We start from the raw sequence: 21,392 nt of genomic DNA on the forward strand, positions 1-21,392 counted from the left end.
AAATCAGTCAGTTCTGAACGTAAAGACTTAAAACTCAGGATTCTGTAAAAGCATACCCCAATGAGGATATGTGTTGACTTTTTTTCAACCGGAAGTGCCATAATTGGTGTCTGTTTCGAAGGGTTAAAAAAGTCAGATCTGTCCAAAACTTCATATGTGTGATTAGGCAACCCCCATGAACTGTAAATCAGTCATTTTTCCCATAAAATTTCAAAGGAAAACTAAATCACACTAACACACAACTTGGAAGAAGGGACGTATTGGGGTGCGTAGAGACAGTCAGTGGCTGCAATAGTTAGCTTTGTTCGAGCTAAAAAAAGAACCGTCAGACCTAGAGTTCCGAAACTTTAGAAACCTGTTCTAGACCTCCGGTCGATAGTGCGTGGTGAGTAAGGTGGCTCTAGAAGGATTAGCTCTAGAAGGTTCTCGGACCGAGGAACAGCCTTTCTAGATTTTTTTTCTAGATTTTTTTCTAGATTTTTTTTCTAGATTTTTTTTCTAGATTTCTTTCTAGATTTTTTTTCTAGATTTTTTTTCTAGATTTTTTTCTAGATTTTTGTTCTAGATTTTTTTTCTAGATTTTTTTTCTAGATTTTTTTCTAGATTTTTTTTCTAGATTTTTTTCTAGATTTTTTTCTAGATTTTTGTTCTAGATTTTTTTCTAGATTTTCTTTCTAGATTTTTTTTCTAGATTTTTTTCTAGATTTCTTTTCTAGATTTTTTTTCTAGATTTTTTTTCTAGATTGTTTTTCTAGATTTTTTTTGTAGATTTTTTTCTAGATTTTTTTCTAGATTTTTTTTCTAGATTTTTTTTCTAGATTTTTTTCTAGATTTTTTTTCTGGATTTTTTTTCTAGTTTTTTCTCTAGATGTTTTTTCTAGATTTTTTTCTAGATTTTTTTTCTAGATTTTTTTTCTAGATTTTTTTTCTAGATTTTTTTTCTAGATTGTTTTCTAGATTTTTTTTCTAGATTTTTTTTCTAGATTTTTTTTCTAGATTTTTTTCTAGATTTTTTTTCTAGATTTTTTTTCTAGATTTTTATTCTAGATTTTTTTTCAAGATTTTTTTCTAGTTATTTTTCTAGATTTTTTTTCTAGATTTTTTTTCTAGATTTTTTTTCTAGATTTTTTTTCTAGATTTTTTTCTAGATTTTTTTTCTAGATTTTTTTTCTAGATTTTTTTTCTAGATTTTTTTTCTAGATTTTTTTCTAGATTTTTTTCTAGATTTTTTTTCTAGATTTTGTTTCTAGATTTTTTTTCTAGATTTTTTTTGTAGATTTTTTTCTAGATTTTTTTCTAGATTTTTTTTCTAGATTTTTTTTCTAGATTTCTTTCTAGATTGTTTTTCTGGATTTTTTTTCTAGTTTTTTCTCTAGATTTTTTTTCTAGATTTTTTTCTAGATTTTTTTTCTAAATATTTTTTTCTATATTTTTTTTCTAGATTTTTTTTCTAGATTTTTTTTCTAGATTTTTTTCTAGATTTTTTTTCTAGATTTTTTTCTAGATTTTTTTTCTAGATTTATTCTAGATTTTTTTTCAAGATTTTTTTCTAGTTATTTTTCTAGATTTTTTTTCTAGATTTTTTTTCTAGATTTTTTTCTAGATTTTTTTTCTAGATTTTTTTTCTAGATTTTTTTCTAGATTTTTTTTCTAGATTTTTTTTCTAGATTTTTTTTCTAGATTCTTTTTCTAGATTTTTTTTCTAGATTTTTTTTCTAGATTGTTTTCTAGATTGATTTTTTTTCTAGATTTTTTCCTAGATTTTTTTTCTAGATTTTTTTCTAGATTTTTTTTCTAGATTTTTTTTCTAGATTTTTTTCTAGATTGATTTTTTTTCTAGATTTTTTTCTAGATTTTTTTTCTAGATTTTTTTTCTAGATTTTTTTCTAGAGTTCTTTTCTAGATTTTTTTTCTAGATTTTTTTCTAGATTTTTTTTCTATATTTTTTTTCTAGATTTTTTTTCTAGATTTTTTTTCTAGATTTTTTTTCTAGATTTTTTTCTAGATTTTTTTTCTAGATTTTTTTTCTAGATTTTTTTCTAGATTTTTTTCTAGATTTTTTTTCTAGATTTTTTTTCTAGATTTTTTTCTAGATTTTTTTTCTAGATTTTTTTTCTAGATTTATTCTAGATTTTGTTTCTAGATTTTTTTTCTAGATTTTTTTTGTAGATTTTTTTCTAGATTTTTTTCTAGATTTTTTTTCTAGATTTTTTTTCTAGATTTCTTTCTAGATTGTTTTTCTGGATTTTTTTTCTAGTTTTTTCTCTAGATTTTTTTTCTAGATTTTTTTCTAGATTTTTTTTCTAGATTTTTTTTCTAGATTTTTTTTCTAGATTTTTTTTCTAGATTTTTTTTCTAGATTTTTTTCTAGATTTTTTTTCCTAGATTTTTTTTCTAGATTTTTTTCTAGATTTTTTTTCTAGATTTATTCTAGATTTTTTTCAAGATTTTTTTCTAGTTATTTTTCTAGATTTTTTTTCTAGATTTTTTTTCTAGATTTTTTTCTAGATTTTTTTTCTAGATTTTTTTTCTAGATTTTTTTCTAGATTTTTTTTCTAGATTTTTTTTCTAGATTTTTTTTCTAGATTGTTTTCTAGATTGATTTTTTTTCTAGATTTTTTCCTAGATTTTTTTTCTAGATTTTTTTCTAGATTTTTTTTCTAGATTTTTTTTCTAGATTTTTTTCTAGATTTTTTTTCTAGTTTTTTCTCTAGATTTTTTTTCTAGATTTTTTTTCTAGATTTTTTTCTAGATTTTTTTTCTATATTTTTTTTCTAGATTTTTTTTCTAGATTTTTTTTCTAGATTTTTTTTCTAGATTTTTTTCTAGATTTTTTTTCTAGATTTTTTTTCTAGATTTTTTTCTAGATTTTTTTCTAGATTTTTTTTCTAGATTTTTTTTCTAGATTTTTTTCTAGATTTTTTTTCTAGATTTTTTTTCTAGATTTATTCTAGATTTTTTTTCAAGATTTTTTTCTAGTTATTTTTCTAGATTTTTTTTCTAGATTTTTTTTCTAGATTTTTTTCTAGATTTTTTTTCTAGATTTTTTTTCTAGATTTTTTTCTAGATTTTTTTTCTAGATTTTTTTTCTAGATTTTTTTTCTAGATTCTTTTTCTAGATTTTTTTTCTAGATTTTTTTTCTAGATTGTTTTCTAGATTGATTTTTTTTCTAGATTTTTTCCTAGATTTTTTTTCTAGATTTTTTTCTAGATTTTTTTTCTAGATTTTTTTCTAGATTTTTTTTCTAGATTTTTTTTCTAGATTTTTTTTCTAGATTTTTTTCTAGATTTTTTTTCTAGATTTTTTTTCTAGATTTTTATTCTAGATTTTTTTTCAAGATTTTTTTCTAGTTATTTTTCTAGATTTTTTTTCTAGATTTTTTTTCTAGATTTTTTTTCTAGATTTTTTTTCTAGATTTTTTTTCTAGATTTTTTTCTAGATTTTTTTTCTAGATTTTTTTTCTAGATTTTTTTCTAGATTGATTTTTTTTCTAGATTTTTTTCTAGATTTTTTTTCTAGATTTTTTTTCTAGATTTTTTTCTAGAGTTCTTTTCTAGATTTTTTTTCTAGATTTTCTTCTAGATTTTTTTTCTAGATTTTTTTTCTAGATTTTTTTCTAGATTTTTTTTCTGGATTTTTTTTCTAGATTTTTTTTCTATATTTTTTTTCTAGATTTTTTTCTAGATTTTTTTTCTAGATTTTTTTTCTAGATTTTTTTTCTAGATTTTTTTTCTAGATTGTTTTCTAGATTTTTATTCTAGATTTTTTTTCAAGATTTTTTTCTAGTTATTTTTCTAGATTTTTTTCTAGATTTTTTTTCTAGATTTTTTTCTAGATTTTTTTTCTAGATTTTTTTTCTAGATTTTTTTTCTAGATTTTTTTCTAGATTTTTTTCTAGATTTTTTTTCTAGATTTTGTTTCTAGATTTTTTTTCTAGATTTTTTTTGTAGATTTTTTTCTAGATTTTTTTCTAGATTTTTTTTCTAGATTTTTTTTCTAGATTTTTTTCTAGATTGTTTTTCTGGATTTTTTTCTAGTTTTTTCTCTAGATTTTTTTTCTAGATTTTTTTCTAGATTTTTTTTCTATATTTTTTTCCTAGATTTTTTTTCTAGATTTTTTTTCTAGATTTTTTTTCTAGATTTTTTTCTAGATTTTTTTTCTAGATTTTTTTTCTAGATTTTTTTTCTAGATTTTTTTTCTAGATTTTTTTTCTAGATTGTTTTCTAGATTTTTATTCTAGATTTTTTTTCAAGATTTTTTTCTAGTTATTTTTCTAGATTTTTTTCTAGATTTTTTTTCTAGATTTTTTTCTAGATTTTTTTTCTAGATTTTTTTTCTAGATTTTTTTTCTAGATTTTTTTCTAGATTTTTTTCTAGATTTTTTTTCTAGATTTTGTTTCTAGATTTTTTTTCTAGATTTTTTTTGTAGATTTTTTTCTAGATTTTTTTCTAGATTTTTTTTCTAGATTTTTTTTCTAGATTTTTTTCTAGATTGTTTTTCTGGATTTTTTTCTAGTTTTTTCTCTAGATTTTTTTTCTAGATTTTTTTCTAGATTTTTTTTCTATATTTTTTTCCTAGATTTTTTTTCTAGATTTTTTTTCTAGATTTTTTTTCTAGATTTTTTTCTAGATTTTTTTTCTAGATTTTTTTTCTAGATTTTTTTTCTAGATTTTTTTCTAGATTTTTTTTCTAGATTTTTTTTCTAGATTTTTATTCTAGATTTTTTTTCAAGATTTTTTTCTAGTTATTTTTCTAGATTTTTTTTCTAGATTTTTTTTCTAGATTTTTTTTCTAGATTTTTTTTCTAGATTTTTTTCTAGATTTTTTTTCTAGATTTTTTTTCTAGATTTTTTTTCTAGATTTTTTTTCTAGATTGTTTTCTAGATTGATTTTTTTTCTAGATTTTTTCCTAGATTTTTTTTCTAGATTTTTTTCTAGATTTTTTTTCTAGATTTTTTTCTAGATTTTTTTTCTAGATTTTTTTTCTAGATTTTTTTTCTAGATTTTTTTCTAGATTTTTTTTCTAGATTTTTTTTCTAGATTTTTATTCTAGATTTTTTTTCAAGATTTTTTTCTAGTTATTTTTCTAGATTTTTTTTCTAGATTTTTTTTCTAGATTTTTTTTCTAGATTTTTTTTCTAGATTTTTTTTCTAGATTTTTTTCTAGATTTTTTTTCTAGATTTTTTTTCTAGATTTTTTTCTAGATTTTTTTCTAGATTTTTTTTCTAGATTTTTCTAGATTTTGTTTCTAGATTTTTTTTTCTAGATTTTTTTTCTAGATTTTTTTTCTAGATTTTTTTTCTAGATTTTTTTTCTAGATTTTTTTCTAGATTGATTTTTTTTCTAGATTTTTTTCTAGATTTTTTTTCTAGATTTTTTTTCTAGATTTTTTTCTAGAGTTCTTTTCTAGATTTTTTTTCTAGATTTTTTTCTAGATTCTTTTCTAGATTTTTTTTCTATATTTTTTTTCTATATTTTTTTCTAGATTTTTTTTCTAGATTTTTCTAGATTTTGTTTCTAGATTTTTTTTTCTAGATTTTTTTTCTAGATTTTTTTTCTAGATTTTTTTTCTAGATTTTTTTCTAGATTTTTTTCTAGATTGATTTTTTTTCTAGATTTTTTTCTAGATTTTTTTTCTAGATTTTTTTCTAGATTGATTTTTTTTCTAGATTTTTTTCTAGATTTTTTTTCTAGATTTTTTTTCTAGATTTTTTTCTAGATTTTCTTTCTAGATTTTTTTTCTAGATTTTTTTCTAGATTTCTTTTCTAGATTTTTTTTCTAGATTTTTTTTCTAGATTGTTTTTCTAGATTTTTTTCTAGATTTTTTTTCTGGATTTTTTTTCTAGTTTTTTCTCTAGATGTTTTTTCTAGATTTTTTTTCTAGATTTTTTTTCTAGATTTTTTTTCTAGATTTTTTTCTAGATTTTTTTTCTGGATTTTTTTTCTATATTTTTTTTCTATATTTTTTTTCTAGATTTTTTTCTAGATTTTTTTTCAAGATTTTTTTCTAGTTATTTTTCTAGATTTTTTTTCTAGATTTTTTTTCTAGATTTTTTTCTAGATTTTTTTTCTAGATTTTTTTTCTAGATTTTTTTCTAGATTTTTTTTCTAGATTTTTTTTCTAGATTTTTTTTCTAGATTCTTTTTCTAGATTTTTTTTCTAGATTTTTTTTCTAGATTGTTTTCTAGATTGATTTTTTTTCTAGATTTTTTCCTAGATTTTTTTTCTAGATTTTTTTCTAGATTTTTTTTCTAGATTTTTTTTCTAGATTTTTTTCTAGATTGATTTTTTTTCTAGATTTTTTTCTAGATTTTTTTTCTAGATTTTTTTTCTAGATTTTTTTCTAGAGTTCTTTTCTAGATTTTTTTTCTAGATTTTTTTCTAGATTTTTTTTCTATATTTTTTTTCTAGATTTTTTTTCTAGATTTTTTTTCTAGATTTTTTTTCTAGATTTTTTTCTAGATTTTTTTTCTAGATTTTTTTTCTAGATTTTTTTCTAGATTTTTTTCTAGATTTTTTTCTAGATTTTTTTTCTAGATTTTTTTTCTAGATTTTTTTCTAGATTTTTTTTCTAGATTTTTTTTCTAGATTTATTCTAGATTTTGTTTCTAGATTTTTTTTCTAGATTTTTTTTGTAGATTTTTTTCTAGATTTTTTTCTAGATTTTTTTTCTAGATTTTTTTTCTAGATTTCTTTCTAGATTGTTTTTCTGGATTTTTTTTCTAGTTTTTTCTCTAGATTTTTTTTCTAGATTTTTTTCTAGATTTTTTTTCTATATTTTTTTTCTAGATTTTTTTTCTAGATTTTTTTTCTAGATTTTTTTCTAGATTTTTTTTCTAGATTTATTCTAGATTTTTTTCAAGATTTTTTTCTAGTTATTTTTCTAGATTTTTTTTCTAGATTTTTTTTCTAGATTTTTTTCTAGATTTTTTTTCTAGATTTTTTTTCTAGATTTTTTTCTAGATTTTTTTTCTAGATTTTTTTTCTAGATTTTTTTTCTAGATTGTTTTCTAGATTGATTTTTTTTCTAGATTTTTTCCTAGATTTTTTTTCTAGATTTTTTTCTAGATTTTTTTTCTAGATTTTTTTTCTAGATTTTTTTCTAGATTGATTTTTTTTCTAGATTTTTTTCTAGATTTTTTTTCTAGATTTTTTTTCTAGATTTTTTTCTAGAGTTCTTTTCTAGATTTTTTTTCTAGATTTTTTTCTAGATTTTTTTTCTATATTTTTTTTCTAGATTTTTTTTCTAGATTTTTTTTCTAGATTTTTTTTCTAGATTTTTTTTCTAGATTTTTTTCTAGATTTTTTTTCTATATTTTTTTTCTAGATTTTTTTTCTAGATTTTTTTTCTAGATTTTTTTTCTAGATTTTTTTCTAGATTTTTTTTCTAGATTTTTTTTCTAGATTTTTTTCTAGATTTTTTTCTAGATTTTTTTTCTAGATTTTTTTTCTAGATTTTTTTCTAGATTTTTTTTCTAGATTTTTTTTCTAGATTTATTCTAGATTTTGTTTCTAGATTTTTTTTCTAGATTTTTTTTGTAGATTTTTTTCTAGATTTTTTTCTAGATTTTTTTTCTAGATTTTTTTTCTAGATTTCTTTCTAGATTGTTTTTCTGGATTTTTTTTCTAGTTTTTTCTCTAGATTTTTTTTCTAGATTTTTTTCTAGATTTTTTTTCTATATTTTTTTTCTATATTTTTTTTCTAGATTTTTTTTCTAGATTTTTTTTCTAGATTTTTTTCTAGATTTTTTTTCTAGATTTTTTTTCTAGATTTTTTTCTAGATTTTTTTTCTAGATTTATTCTAGATTTTTTTCAAGATTTTTTTCTAGTTATTTTTCTAGATTTTTTTTCTAGATTTTTTTTCTAGATTTTTTTCTAGATTTTTTTTCTAGATTTTTTTTCTAGATTTTTTTCTAGATTTTTTTTCTAGATTTTTTTTCTAGATTTTTTTTCTAGATTGTTTTCTAGATTGATTTTTTTTCTAGATTTTTTCCTAGATTTTTTTTCTAGATTTTTTTCTAGATTTTTTTTCTAGATTTTTTTTCTAGATTTTTTTCTAGATTGATTTTTTTTCTAGATTTTTTTCTAGATTTTTTTTCTAGATTTTTTTTCTAGATTTTTTTCTAGAGTTCTTTTCTAGATTTTTTTTCTAGATTTTTTTCTAGATTTTTTTTCTATATTTTTTTTCTAGATTTTTTTTCTAGATTTTTTTTCTAGATTTTTTTTCTAGATTTTTTTCTAGATTTTTTTTCTAGATTTTTTTTCTAGATTTTTTTCTAGATTTTTTTCTAGATTTTTTTTCTAGATTTTTTTTCTAGATTTTTTTCTAGATTTTTTTTCTAGATTTTTTTTCTAGATTTATTCTAGATTTTTTTTCAAGATTTTTTTCTAGTTATTTTTCTAGATTTTTTTTCTAGATTTTTTTTCTAGATTTTTTTCTAGATTTTTTTTCTAGATTTTTTTTCTAGATTTTTTTCTAGATTTTTTTTCTAGATTTTTTTTCTAGATTTTTTTTCTAGATTCTTTTTCTAGATTTTTTTTCTAGATTTTTTTTCTAGATTGTTTTCTAGATTGATTTTTTTTCTAGATTTTTTCCTAGATTTTTTTTCTAGATTTTTTTCTAGATTTTTTTTCTAGATTTTTTTCTAGATTTTTTTTCTAGATTTTTTTTCTAGATTTTTTTTCTAGATTTTTTTCTAGATTTTTTTTCTAGATTTTTTTTCTAGATTTTTTTCTAGATTTTTTTTCAAGATTTTTTTCTAGTTATTTTTCTAGATTTTTTTTCTAGATTTTTTTCTAGATTTTTTTTCTAGATTTTTTTTCTAGATTTTTTTCTAGATTGATTTTTTTTCTAGATTTTTTTCTAGATTTTTTTTCTAGATTTTTTTTCTAGATTTTTTTCTAGAGTTCTTTTCTAGATTTTTTTTCTAGATTTTCTTCTAGATTTTTTTTCTAGATTTTTTTTCTAGATTTTTTTCTAGATTTTTTTTCTGGATTTTTTTTCTAGATTTTTTTTCTATATTTTTTTTCTATATTTTTTTCTAGATTTTTTTTCTAGATTTTTTTTCTAGATTTTTTTTCTAGATTTTTTTTCTAGATTGTTTTCTAGATTTTTATTCTAGATTTTTTTTCAAGATTTTTTTCTAGTTATTTTTCTAGATTTTTTTCTAGATTTTTTTTCTAGATTTTTTTCTAGATTTTTTTTCTAGATTTTTTTTCTAGATTTTTTTTCTAGATTTTTTTCTAGATTTTTTTCTAGATTTTTTTTCTAGATTTTGTTTCTAGATTTTTTTTCTAGATTTTTTTTGTAGATTTTTTTCTAGATTTTTTTCTAGATTTTTTTTCTAGATTTTTTTTCTAGATTTTTTTCTAGATTGTTTTTCTGGATTTTTTTCTAGTTTTTTCTCTAGATTTTTTTTCTAGATTTTTTTCTAGATTTTTTTTCTATATTTTTTTCCTAGATTTTTTTTCTAGATTTTTTTTCTAGATTTTTTTTCTAGATTTTTTTCTAGATTTTTTTTCTAGATTTTTTTTCTAGATTTTTTTTCTAGATTTTTTTCTAGATTTTTTTTCTAGATTTTTTTTCTAGATTTTTATTCTAGATTTTTTTTCAAGATTTTTTTCTAGTTATTTTTCTAGATTTTTTTTCTAGATTTTTTTTCTAGATTTTTTTTCTAGATTTTTTTTCTAGATTTTTTTCTAGATTTTTTTTCTAGATTTTTTTTCTAGATTTTTTTTCTAGATTTTTTTTCTAGATTGTTTTCTAGATTGATTTTTTTTCTAGATTTTTTCCTAGATTTTTTTTCTAGATTTTTTTCTAGATTTTTTTTCTAGATTTTTTTCTAGATTTTTTTTCTAGATTTTTTTTCTAGATTTTTTTTCTAGATTTTTTTCTAGATTTTTTTTCTAGATTTTTTTTCTAGATTTTTATTCTAGATTTTTTTTCAAGATTTTTTTCTAGTTATTTTTCTAGATTTTTTTTCTAGATTTTTTTTCTAGATTTTTTTTCTAGATTTTTTTTCTAGATTTTTTTTCTAGATTTTTTTCTAGATTTTTTTTCTAGATTTTTTTTCTAGATTTTTTTCTAGATTTTTTTCTAGATTTTTTTTCTAGATTTTTCTAGATTTTGTTTCTAGATTTTTTTTTCTAGATTTTTTTTCTAGATTTTTTTTCTAGATTTTTTTTCTAGATTTTTTTCTAGATTGATTTTTTTTCTAGATTTTTTTCTAGATTTTTTTTCTAGATTTTTTTTCTAGATTTTTTTCTAGAGTTCTTTTCTAGATTTTTTTTCTAGATTTTTTTCTAGATTCTTTTCTAGATTTTTTTTCTATATTTTTTTTCTATATTTTTTTCTAGATTTTTTTTCTAGATTTTTCTAGATTTTGTTTCTAGATTTTTTTTTCTAGATTTTTTTTCTAGATTTTTTTTCTAGATTTTTTTTCTAGATTTTTTTCTAGATTTTTTTCTAGATTGATTTTTTTTCTAGATTTTTTTCTAGATTTTTTTTCTAGATTTTTTTCTAGATTGATTTTTTTTCTAGATTTTTTTCTAGATTTTTTTTCTAGATTTTTTTTCTAGATTTTTTTCTAGATTTTCTTTCTAGATTTTTTTTCTAGATTTTTTTCTAGATTTCTTTTCTAGATTTTTTTTCTAGATTTTTTTTCTAGATTGTTTTTCTAGATTTTTTTCTAGATTTTTTTTCTGGATTTTTTTTCTAGTTTTTTCTCTAGATGTTTTTTCTAGATTTTTTTTCTAGATTTTTTTTCTAGATTTTTTTTCTAGATTTTTTTCTAGATTTTGTTTCTGGATTTTTTTTCTATATTTTTTTTCTATATTTTTTTTCTAGATTTTTTTCTAGATTTTTTTTCAAGATTTTTTTCTAGTTATTTTTCTAGATTTTTTTTCTAGATTTTTTTTCTAGATTTTTTTCTAGATTTTTTTTCTAGATTTTTTTTCTAGATTTTTTTCTAGATTTTTTTTCTAGATTTTTTTTCTAGATTTTTTTTCTAGATTCTTTTTCTAGATTTTTTTTCTAGATTTTTTTTCTAGATTGTTTTCTAGATTGATTTTTTTTCTAGATTTTTTCCTAGATTTTTTTTCTAGATTTTTTTCTAGATTTTTTTTCTAGATTTTTTTCTAGATTTTTTTTCTAGATTTTTTTTCTAGATTTTTTTTCTAGATTTTTTTCTAGATTTTTTTTCTAGATTTTTTTTCTAGATTTTTATTCTAGATTTTTTTTCAAGATTTTTTTCTAGTTATTTTTCTAGATTTTTTTTCTAGATTTTTTTTCTAGATTTTTTTTCTAGATTTTTTTTCTAGATTTTTTTTCTAGATTTTTTTCTAGATTTTTTTTCTAGATTTTTTTTCTAGATTTTTTTCTAGATTGATTTTTTTTCTAGATTTTTTTCTAGATTTTTTTTCTAGATTTTTTTTCTAGATTTTTTTCTAGAGTTCTTTTCTAGATTTTTTTTCTAGATTTTCTTCTAGATTTTTTTTCTAGATTTTTTTTCTAGATTTTTTTCTAGATTTTTTTTCTGGATTTTTTTTCTAGATTTTTTTTCTATATTTTTTTTCTATATTTTTTTCTAGATTTTTTTTCTAGATTTTTTTTCTAGATTTTTTTTCTAGATTTTTTTTCTAGATTGTTTTCTAGATTTTTATTCTAGATTTTTTTTCAAGATTTTTTTCTAGTTATTTTTCTAGATTTTTTTCTAGATTTTTTTTCTAGATTTTTTTCTAGATTTTTTTTCTAGATTTTTTTTCTAGATTTTTTTTCTAGATTTTTTTCTAGATTTTTTTCTAGATTTTTTTTCTAGATTTTGTTTCTAGATTTTTTTTCTAGATTTTTTTTGTAGATTTTTTTCTAGATTTTTTTCTAGATTTTTTTTCTAGATTTTTTTTCTAGATTTTTTTCTAGATTGTTTTTCTGGATTTTTTTCTAGTTTTTTCTCTAGATTTTTTTTCTAGATTTTTTTCTAGATTTTTTTTCTATATTTTTTTCCTAGATTTTTTTTCTAGATTTTTTTTCTAGATTTTTTTTCTAGATTTTTTTCTAGATTTTTTTTCTAGATTTTTTTTCTAGATTTTTTTTCTAGATTTTTTTCTAGATTTTTTTTCTAGATTTTTTTTCTAGATTTTTATTCTAGATTTTTTTTCAAGATTTTTTTCTAGTTATTTTTCTAGATTTTTTTTCTAGATTTTTTTTCTAGATTTTTTTTCTAGATTTTTTTTCTAGATTTTTTTCTAGATTTTTTTTCTAGATTTTTTTTCTAGATTTTTTTTCTAGATTTTTTTTCTAGATTGTTTTCTAGATTGATTTTTTTTCTAGATTTTTTCCTAGATTTTTTTTCTAGATTTTTTTCTAGATTTTTTTTCTAGATTTTTTTCTAGATTTTTTTTCTAGATTTTTTTTCTAGATTTTTTTTCTAGATTTTTTTCTAGATTTTTTTTCTAGATTTTTTTTCTAGATTTTTATTCTAGATTTTTTTTCAAGATTTTTTTCTAGTTATTTTTCTAGATTTTTTTTCTAGATTTTTTTTCTAGATTTTTTTTCTAGATTTTTTTTCTAGATTTTTTTTCTAGATTTTTTTCTAGATTTTTTTTCTAGATTTTTTTTCTAGATTTTTTTCTAGATTTTTTTCTAGATTTTTTTTCTAGATTTTTCTAGATTTTGTTTCTAGATTTTTTTTTCTAGATTTTTTTTCTAGATTTTTTTTCTAGATTTTTTTTCTAGATTTTTTTTCTAGATTTTTTTCTAGATTGATTTTTTTTCTAGATTTTTTTCTAGATTTTTTTTCTAGATTTTTTTTCTAGATTTTTTTCTAGAGTTCTTTTCTAGATTTTTTTTCTAGATTTTTTTCTAGATTCTTTTCTAGATTTTTTTTCTATATTTTTTTTCTATATTTTTTTCTAGATTTTTTTTCTAGATTTTTCTAGATTTTGTTTCTAGATTTTTTTTTCTAGATTTTTTTTCTAGATTTTTTTTCTAGATTTTTTTTCTAGATTTTTTTCTAGATTTTTTTCTAGATTGATTTTTTTTCTAGATTTTTTTCTAGATTTTTTTTCTAGATTTTTTTCTAGATTGATTTTTTTTCTAGATTTTTTTCTAGATTTTTTTTCTAGATTTTTTTTCTAGATTTTTTTCTAGATTTTCTTTCTAGATTTTTTTTCTAGATTTTTTTCTAGATTTCTTTTCTAGATTTTTTTTCTAGATTTTTTTTCTAGATTGTTTTTCTAGATTTTTTTCTAGATTTTTTTTCTGGATTTTTTTTCTAGTTTTTTCTCTAGATGTTTTTTCTAGATTTTTTTTCTAGATTTTTTTTCTAGATTTTTTTTCTAGATTTTTTTCTAGATTTTTTTTCTGGATTTTTTTTCTAGATTTTTTTTCTATATTTTTTTTCTAGATTTTTTTCTAGATTTTTTTTCTAGATTTTTTTTCTAGATTTTTTTTCTAGATTTTTTTTCTAGATTGTTTTCTAGATTTTTATTCTAGATTTTTTTTCAAGATTTTTTTCTAGTTATTTTTCTAGATTTTTTTTCTAGATTTTTTTTCTAGATTTTTTTTCTAGATTTTTTTTCTAGATTTTTTTCTAGATTTTTTTTCTAGATTTTTTTTCTAGATTTTTTTTCTAGATTTTTTTCTAGATTTTTTTCTAGATTTTTTTTCTAGATTTTGTTTCTAGATTTTTTTTCTAGATTTTTTTTGTAGATTTTTTTCTAGATTTTTTTCTAGATTTTTTTTCTAGATTTTTTTTCTAGATTTTTTTCTAGATTGTTTTTCTGGATTTTTTTTCTAGTTTTTTCTCTAGATTTTTTTTCTAGATTTTTTTCTAGATTTTTTTTCTATATTTCTTTCCTAGATTTTTTTTCTAGATTTTTTTTCTAGATTTTTTTTCTAGATTTTTTTCTAGATTTTTTTTCTAGATTTTTTTCTAGATTTTTTTTCTAGATTTTTTTTCTAGATTTTTATTCTAGATTTTTTTTCAAGATTTTTTTCTAGTTATTTTTCTAGATTTTTTTTCTAGATTTTTTTTCTAGATTTTTATTCTAGATTTTTTTTCAAGATTTTTTTCTAGTTATTTTTCTAGATTTTTTTTCTAGATTTTTTTTCTAGATTTTTTTTCTAGATTTTTTTTCTAGATTTTTTTCTAGATTTTTTTTCTAGATTTTTTTTCTAGATTTTTTTTCTAGATTTTTTTTCTAGATTGTTTTCTAGATTGATTTTTTTTCTAGATTTTTTCCTAGATTTTTTTTCTAGATTTTTTTCTAGATTTTTTTTCTAGATTTTTTTCTAGATTTTTTTTCTAGATTTTTTTTCTAGATTTTTTTTCTAGATTTTTTTCTAGATTTTTTTTCTAGATTTTTTTTCTAGATTTTTATTCTAGATTTTTTTTCAAGATTTTTTTCTAGTTATTTTTCTAGATTTTTTTTCTAGATTTTTTTTCTAGATTTTTTTTCTAGATTTTTTTTCTAGATTTTTTTTCTAGATTTTTTTCTAGATTTTTTTTCTAGATTTTTTTTCTAGATTTTTTTCTAGATTTTTTTCTAGATTTTTTTTCTAGATTTTTCTAGATTTTGTTTCTAGATTTTTTTTTCTAGATTTTTTTTCTAGATTTTTTTTCTAGATTTTTTTTCTAGATTTTTTTCTAGATTGATTTTTTTTCTAGATTTTTTTCTAGATTTTTTTTCTAGATTTTTTTTCTAGATTTTTTTCTAGAGTTCTTTTCTAGATTTTTTTTCTAGATTTTTTTCTAGATTCTTTTCTAGATTTTTTTTCTATATTTTTTTTCTATATTTTTTTCTAGATTTTTTTTCTAGATTTTTCTAGATTTTGTTTCTAGATTTTTTTTTCTAGATTTTTTTTCTAGATTTTTTTTCTAGATTTTTTTTCTAGATTTTTTTCTAGATTTTTTTCTAGATTGATTTTTTTTCTAGATTTTTTTCTAGATTTTTTTTCTAGATTTTTTTCTAGATTGATTTTTTTTCTAGATTTTTTTCTAGATTTTTTTTCTAGATTTTTTTTCTAGATTTTTTTCTAGATTTTCTTTCTAGATTTTTTTTCTAGATTTTTTTCTAGATTTCTTTTCTAGATTTTTTTTCTAGATTTTTTTTCTAGATTGTTTTTCTAGATTTTTTTCTAGATTTTTTTTCTGGATTTTTTTTCTAGTTTTTTCTCTAGATGTTTTTTCTAGATTTTTTTTCTAGATTTTTTTTCTAGATTTTTTTTCTAGATTTTTTTCTAGATTTTGTTTCTGGATTTTTTTTCTATATTTTTTTTCTATATTTTTTTTCTAGATTTTTTTCTAGATTTTTTTTCAAGATTTTTTTCTAGTTATTTTTCTAGATTTTTTTTCTAGATTTTTTTTCTAGATTTTTTTCTAGATTTTTTTTCTAGATTTTTTTTCTAGATTTTTTTCTAGATTTTTTTTCTAGATTTTTTTTCTAGATTTTTTTTCTAGATTCTTTTTCTAGATTTTTTTTCTAGATTTTTTTTCTAGATTGTTTTCTAGATTGATTTTTTTTCTAGATTTTTTCCTAGATTTTTTTTCTAGATTTTTTTCTAGATTTTTTTTCTAGATTTTTTTCTAGATTTTTTTTCTAGATTTTTTTTCTAGATTTTTTTTCTAGATTTTTTTCTAGATTTTTTTTCTAGATTTTTTTTCTAGATTTTTATTCTAGATTTTTTTTCAAGATTTTTTTCTAGTTATTTTTCTAGATTTTTTTTCTAGATTTTTTTTCTAGATTTTTTTTCTAGATTTTTTTTCTAGATTTTTTTTCTAGATTTTTTTCTAGATTTTTTTTCTAGATTTTTTTTCTAGATTTTTTTCTAGATTGATTTTTTTTCTAGATTTTTTTCTAGATTTTTTTTCTAGATTTTTTTTCTAGATTTTTTTCTAGAGTTCTTTTCTAGATTTTTTTTCTAGATTTTCTTCTAGATTTTTTTTCTAGATTTTTTTTCTAGATTTTTTTCTAGATTTTTTTTCTGGATTTTTTTTCTAGATTTTTTTTCTATATTTTTTTTCTATATTTTTTTCTAGATTTTTTTTCTAGATTTTTTTTCTAGATTTTTTTTCTAGATTTTTTTTCTAGATTGTTTTCTAGATTTTTATTCTAGATTTTTTTTCAAGATTTTTTTCTAGTTATTTTTCTAGATTTTTTTCTAGATTTTTTTTCTAGATTTTTTTCTAGATTTTTTTTCTAGATTTTTTTTCTAGATTTTTTTTCTAGATTTTTTTCTAGATTTTTTTCTAGATTTTTTTTCTAGATTTTGTTTCTAGATTTTTTTTCTAGATTTTTTTTGTAGATTTTTTTCTAGATTTTTTTCTAGATTTTTTTTCTAGATTTTTTTTCTAGATTTTTTTCTAGATTGTTTTTCTGGATTTTTTTCTAGTTTTTTCTCTAGATTTTTTTTCTAGATTTTTTTCTAGATTTTTTTTCTATATTTTTTTCCTAGATTTTTTTTCTAGATTTTTTTTCTAGATTTTTTTTCTAGATTTTTTTCTAGATTTTTTTTCTAGATTTTTTTTCTAGATTTTTTTTCTAGATTTTTTTCTAGATTTTTTTTCTAGATTTTTTTTCTAGATTTTTATTCTAGATTTTTTTTCAAGATTTTTTTCTAGTTATTTTTCTAGATTTTTTTTCTAGATTTTTTTTCTAGATTTTTTTTCTAGATTTTTTTTCTAGATTTTTTTCTAGATTTTTTTTCTAGATTTTTTTTCTAGATTTTTTTTCTAGATTTTTTTTCTAGATTGTTTTCTAGATTGATTTTTTTTCTAGATTTTTTCCTAGATTTTTTTTCTAGATTTTTTTCTAGATTTTTTTTCTAGATTTTTTTCTAGATTTTTTTTCTAGATTTTTTTTCTAGATTTTTTTTCTAGATTTTTTTCTAGATTTTTTTTCTAGATTTTTTTTCTAGATTTTTATTCTAGATTTTTTTTCAAGATTTTTTTCTAGTTATTTTTCTAGATTTTTTTTCTAGATTTTTTTTCTAGATTTTTTTTCTAGATTTTTTTTCTAGATTTTTTTTCTAGATTTTTTTCTAGATTTTTTTTCTAGATTTTTTTTCTAGATTTTTTTCTAGATTTTTTTCTAGATTTTTTTTCTAGATTTTTCTAGATTTTGTTTCTAGATTTTTTTTTCTAGATTTTTTTTCTAGATTTTTTTTCTAGATTTTTTTTCTAGATTTTTTTTCTAGATTTTTTTCTAGATTGATTTTTTTTCTAGATTTTTTTCTAGATTTTTTTTCTAGATTTTTTTTCTAGATTTTTTTCTAGAGTTCTTTTCTAGATTTTTTTTCTAGATTTTTTTCTAGATTCTTTTCTAGATTTTTTTTCTATATTTTTTTTCTATATTTTTTTCTAGATTTTTTTTCTAGATTTTTCTAGATTTTGTTTCTAGATTTTTTTTTCTAGATTTTTTTTCTAGATTTTTTTTCTAGATTTTTTTTCTAGATTTTTTTCTAGATTTTTTTCTAGATTGATTTTTTTTCTAGATTTTTTTCTAGATTTTTTTTCTAGATTTTTTTCTAGATTGATTTTTTTTCTAGATTTTTTTCTAGATTTTTTTTCTAGATTTTTTTTCTAGATTTTTTTCTAGATTTTCTTTCTAGATTTTTTTTCTAGATTTTTTTCTAGATTTCTTTTCTAGATTTTTTTTCTAGATTTTTTTTCTAGATTGTTTTTCTAGATTTTTTTCTAGATTTTTTTTCTGGATTTTTTTTCTAGTTTTTTCTCTAGATGTTTTTTCTAGATTTTTTTTCTAGATTTTTTTTCTAGATTTTTTTTCTAGATTTTTTTCTAGATTTTTTTTCTGGATTTTTTTTCTATATTTTTTTTCTAGATTTTTTTTCTAGATTTTTTTCTAGATTTTTTTTCTAGATTTTTTTTCTAGATTTTTTTTCTAGATTTTTTTTCTAGATTGTTTTCTAGATTTTTATTCTAGATTTTTTTTCAAGATTTTTTTCTAGTTATTTTTCTAGATTTTTTTTCTAGATTTTTTTTCTAGATTTTTTTTCTAGATTTTTTTTCTAGATTTTTTTCTAGATTTTTTTTCTAGATTTTTTTTCTAGATTTTTTTTCTAGATTTTTTTCTAGATTTTTTTCTAGATTTTTTTTCTAGATTTTGTTTCTAGATTTTTTTTCTAGATTTTTTTCTAGATTTTTTTCTAGATTTTTTTTCTAGATTTTTTTTCTAGATTTTTTTCTAGATTGTTTTTCTGGATTTTTTTTCTAGTTTTTTCTCTAGATTTTTTTTCTAGATTTTTTTCTAGATTTTTTTTCTATATTTCTTTCCTAGATTTTTTTTCTAGATTTTTTTTCTAGATTTTTTTTCTAGATTTTTTTCTAGATTTTTTTTCTAGATTTTTTTCTAGATTTTTTTTCTAGATTTTTTTTCTAGATTTTTATTCTAGATTTTTTTTCAAGATTTTTTTCTAGTTATTTTTCTAGATTTTTTTTCTAGATTTTTTTTCTAGATTTTTTTTCTAGATTTTTTTTCTAGATTTTTTTCTAGATTTTTTTTCTAGATTTTTTTTCTAGATTTTTTTTCTAGATTTTTTTTCTAGATTGTTTTCTAGATTGATTTTTTTTCTAGATTTTTTCCTAGATTTTTTTTCTAGATTTTTTTCTAGATTTTTTTTCTAGATTTTTTTCTAGATTTTTTTTCTAGATTTTTTTTCTAGATTTTTTTTCTAGATTTTTTTCTAGATTTTTTTTCTAGATTTTTTTTCTAGATTTTTATTCTAGATTTTTTTTCAAGATTTTTTTCTAGTTATTTTTCTAGATTTTTTTTCTAGATTTTTTTTCTAGATTTTTTTTCTAGATTTTTTTTCTAGATTTTTTTTCTAGATTTTTTTCTAGATTTTTTTTCTAGATTTTTTTTCTAGATTTTTTTCTAGATTTTTTTCTAGATTTTTTTTCTAGATTTTTCTAGATTTTGTTTCTAGATTTTTTTTTCTAGATTTTTTTTCTAGATTTTTTTTCTAGATTTTTTTTCTAGATTTTTTTTCTAGATTTTTTTCTAGATTGATTTTTTTTCTAGATTTTTTTCTAGATTTTTTTTCTAGATTTTTTTTCTAGATTTTTTTCTAGAGTTCTTTTCTAGATTTTTTTTCTAGATTTTTTTCTAGATTCTTTTCTAGATTTTTTTTCTATATTTTTTTTCTATATTTTTTTCTAGATTTTTTTTCTAGATTTTTCTAGATTTTGTTTCTAGATTTTTTTTTCTAGATTTTTTTTCTAGATTTTTTTTCTAGATTTTTTTTCTAGATTTTTTTCTAGATTTTTTTCTAGATTGATTTTTTTTCTAGATTTTTTTCTAGATTTTTTTTCTAGATTTTTTTCTAGATTGATTTTTTTTCTAGATTTTTTTCTAGATTTTTTTTCTAGATTTTTTTTCTAGATTTTTTTCTAGATTTTCTTTCTAGATTTTTTTTCTAGATTTTTTTCTAGATTTCTTTTCTAGATTTTTTTTCTAGATTTTTTTTCTAGATTGTTTTTCTAGATTTTTTTCTAGATTTTTTTTCTGGATTTTTTTTCTAGTTTTTTCTCTAGATGTTTTTTCTAGATTTTTTTTCTAGATTTTTTTTCTAGATTTTTTTTCTAGATTTTTTTCTAGATTTTTTTTCTGGATTTTTTTTCTATATTTTTTTTCTAGATTTTTTTTCTAGATTTTTTTCTAGATTTTTTTTCTAGATTTTTTTTCTAGATTTTTTTTCTAGATTTTTTTTCTAGATTGTTTTCTAGATTTTTATTCTAGATTTTTTTTCAAGATTTTTTTCTAGTTATTTTTCTAGATTTTTTTTCTAGATTTTTTTTCTAGATTTTTTTTCTAGATTTTTTTTCTAGATTTTTTTCTAGATTTTTTTTCTAGATTTTTTTTCTAGATTTTTTTTCTAGATTTTTTTCTAGATTTTTTTCTAGATTTTTTTTCTAGATTTTGTTTCTAGATTTTTTTTCTAGATTTTTTTCTAGATTTTTTTCTAGATTTTTTTTCTAGATTTTTTTTCTAGATTTTTTTCTAGATTGTTTTTCTGGATTTTTTTTCTAGTTTTTTCTCTAGATTTTTTTTCTAGATTTTTTTCTAGATTTTTTTTCTATATTTCTTTCCTAGATTTTTTTTCTAGATTTTTTTTCTAGATTTTTTTTCTAGATTTTTTTCTAGATTTTTTTTCTAGATTTTTTTCTAGATTTTTTTTCTAGATTTTTTTTCTAGATTTTTATTCTAGATTTTTTTTCAAGATTTTTTTCTAGTTATTTTTCTAGATTTTTTTTCTAGATTTTTTTTCTAGATTTTTTTTCTAGATTTTTTTTCTAGATTTTTTTCTAGATTTTTTTTCTAGATTTTTTTTCTAGATTTTTTTTCTAGATTTTTTTTCTAGATTGTTTTCTAGATTGATTTTTTTTCTAGATTTTTTCCTAGATTTTTTTTCTAGATTTTTTTCTAGATTTTTTTTCTAGATTTTTTTCTAGATTTTTTTTCTAGATTTTTTTTCTAGATTTTTTTTCTAGATTTTTTTCTAGATTTTTTTTCTAGATTTTTTTTCTAGATTTTTATTCTAGATTTTTTTTCAAGATTTTTTTCTAGTTATTTTTCTAGATTTTTTTTCTAGATTTTTTTTCTAGATTTTTTTTCTAGATTTTTTTTCTAGATTTTTTTTCTAGATTTTTTTCTAGATTTTTTTTCTAGATTTTTTTTCTAGATTTTTTTCTAGATTTTTTTCTAGATTTTTTTTCTAGATTTTTCTAGATTTTGTTTCTAGATTTTTTTTTCTAGATTTTTTTTCTAGATTTTTTTTCTAGATTTTTTTTCTAGATTTTTTTTCTAGATTTTTTTCTAGATTGATTTTTTTTCTAGATTTTTTTCTAGATTTTTTTTCTAGATTTTTTTTCTAGATTTTTTTCTAGAGTTCTTTTCTAGATTTTTTTTCTAGATTTTTTTCTAGATTCTTTTCTAGATTTTTTTTCTATATTTTTTTTCTATATTTTTTTCTAGATTTTTTTTCTAGATTTTTCTAGATTTTGTTTCTAGATTTTTTTTTCTAGATTTTTTTTCTAGATTTTTTTTCTAGATTTTTTTTCTAGATTTTTTTCTAGATTTTTTTCTAGATTGATTTTTTTTCTAGATTTTTTTCTAGATTTTTTTTCTAGATTTTTTTCTAGATTGATTTTTTTTCTAGATTTTTTTCTAGATTTTTTTTCTAGATTTTTTTTCTAGATTTTTTTCTAGATTTTCTTTCTAGATTTTTTTTCTAGATTTTTTTCTAGATTTCTTTTCTAGATTTTTTTTCTCGATTTTTTTTCTAGATTGTTTTTCTAGATTTTTTTCTAGATTTTTTTTCTGGATTTTTTTTCTAGTTTTTTTTCTAGATGTTTTTTCTAGATTTTTT

This window comes from Oncorhynchus mykiss, chromosome 22 (assembly GCF_057628025.1).
Source record: "Oncorhynchus mykiss isolate SJ-2025 chromosome 22, ASM5762802v1, whole genome shotgun sequence".
NCBI classification, from domain to species: Eukaryota; Metazoa; Chordata; class Actinopteri; order Salmoniformes; family Salmonidae; genus Oncorhynchus; species Oncorhynchus mykiss.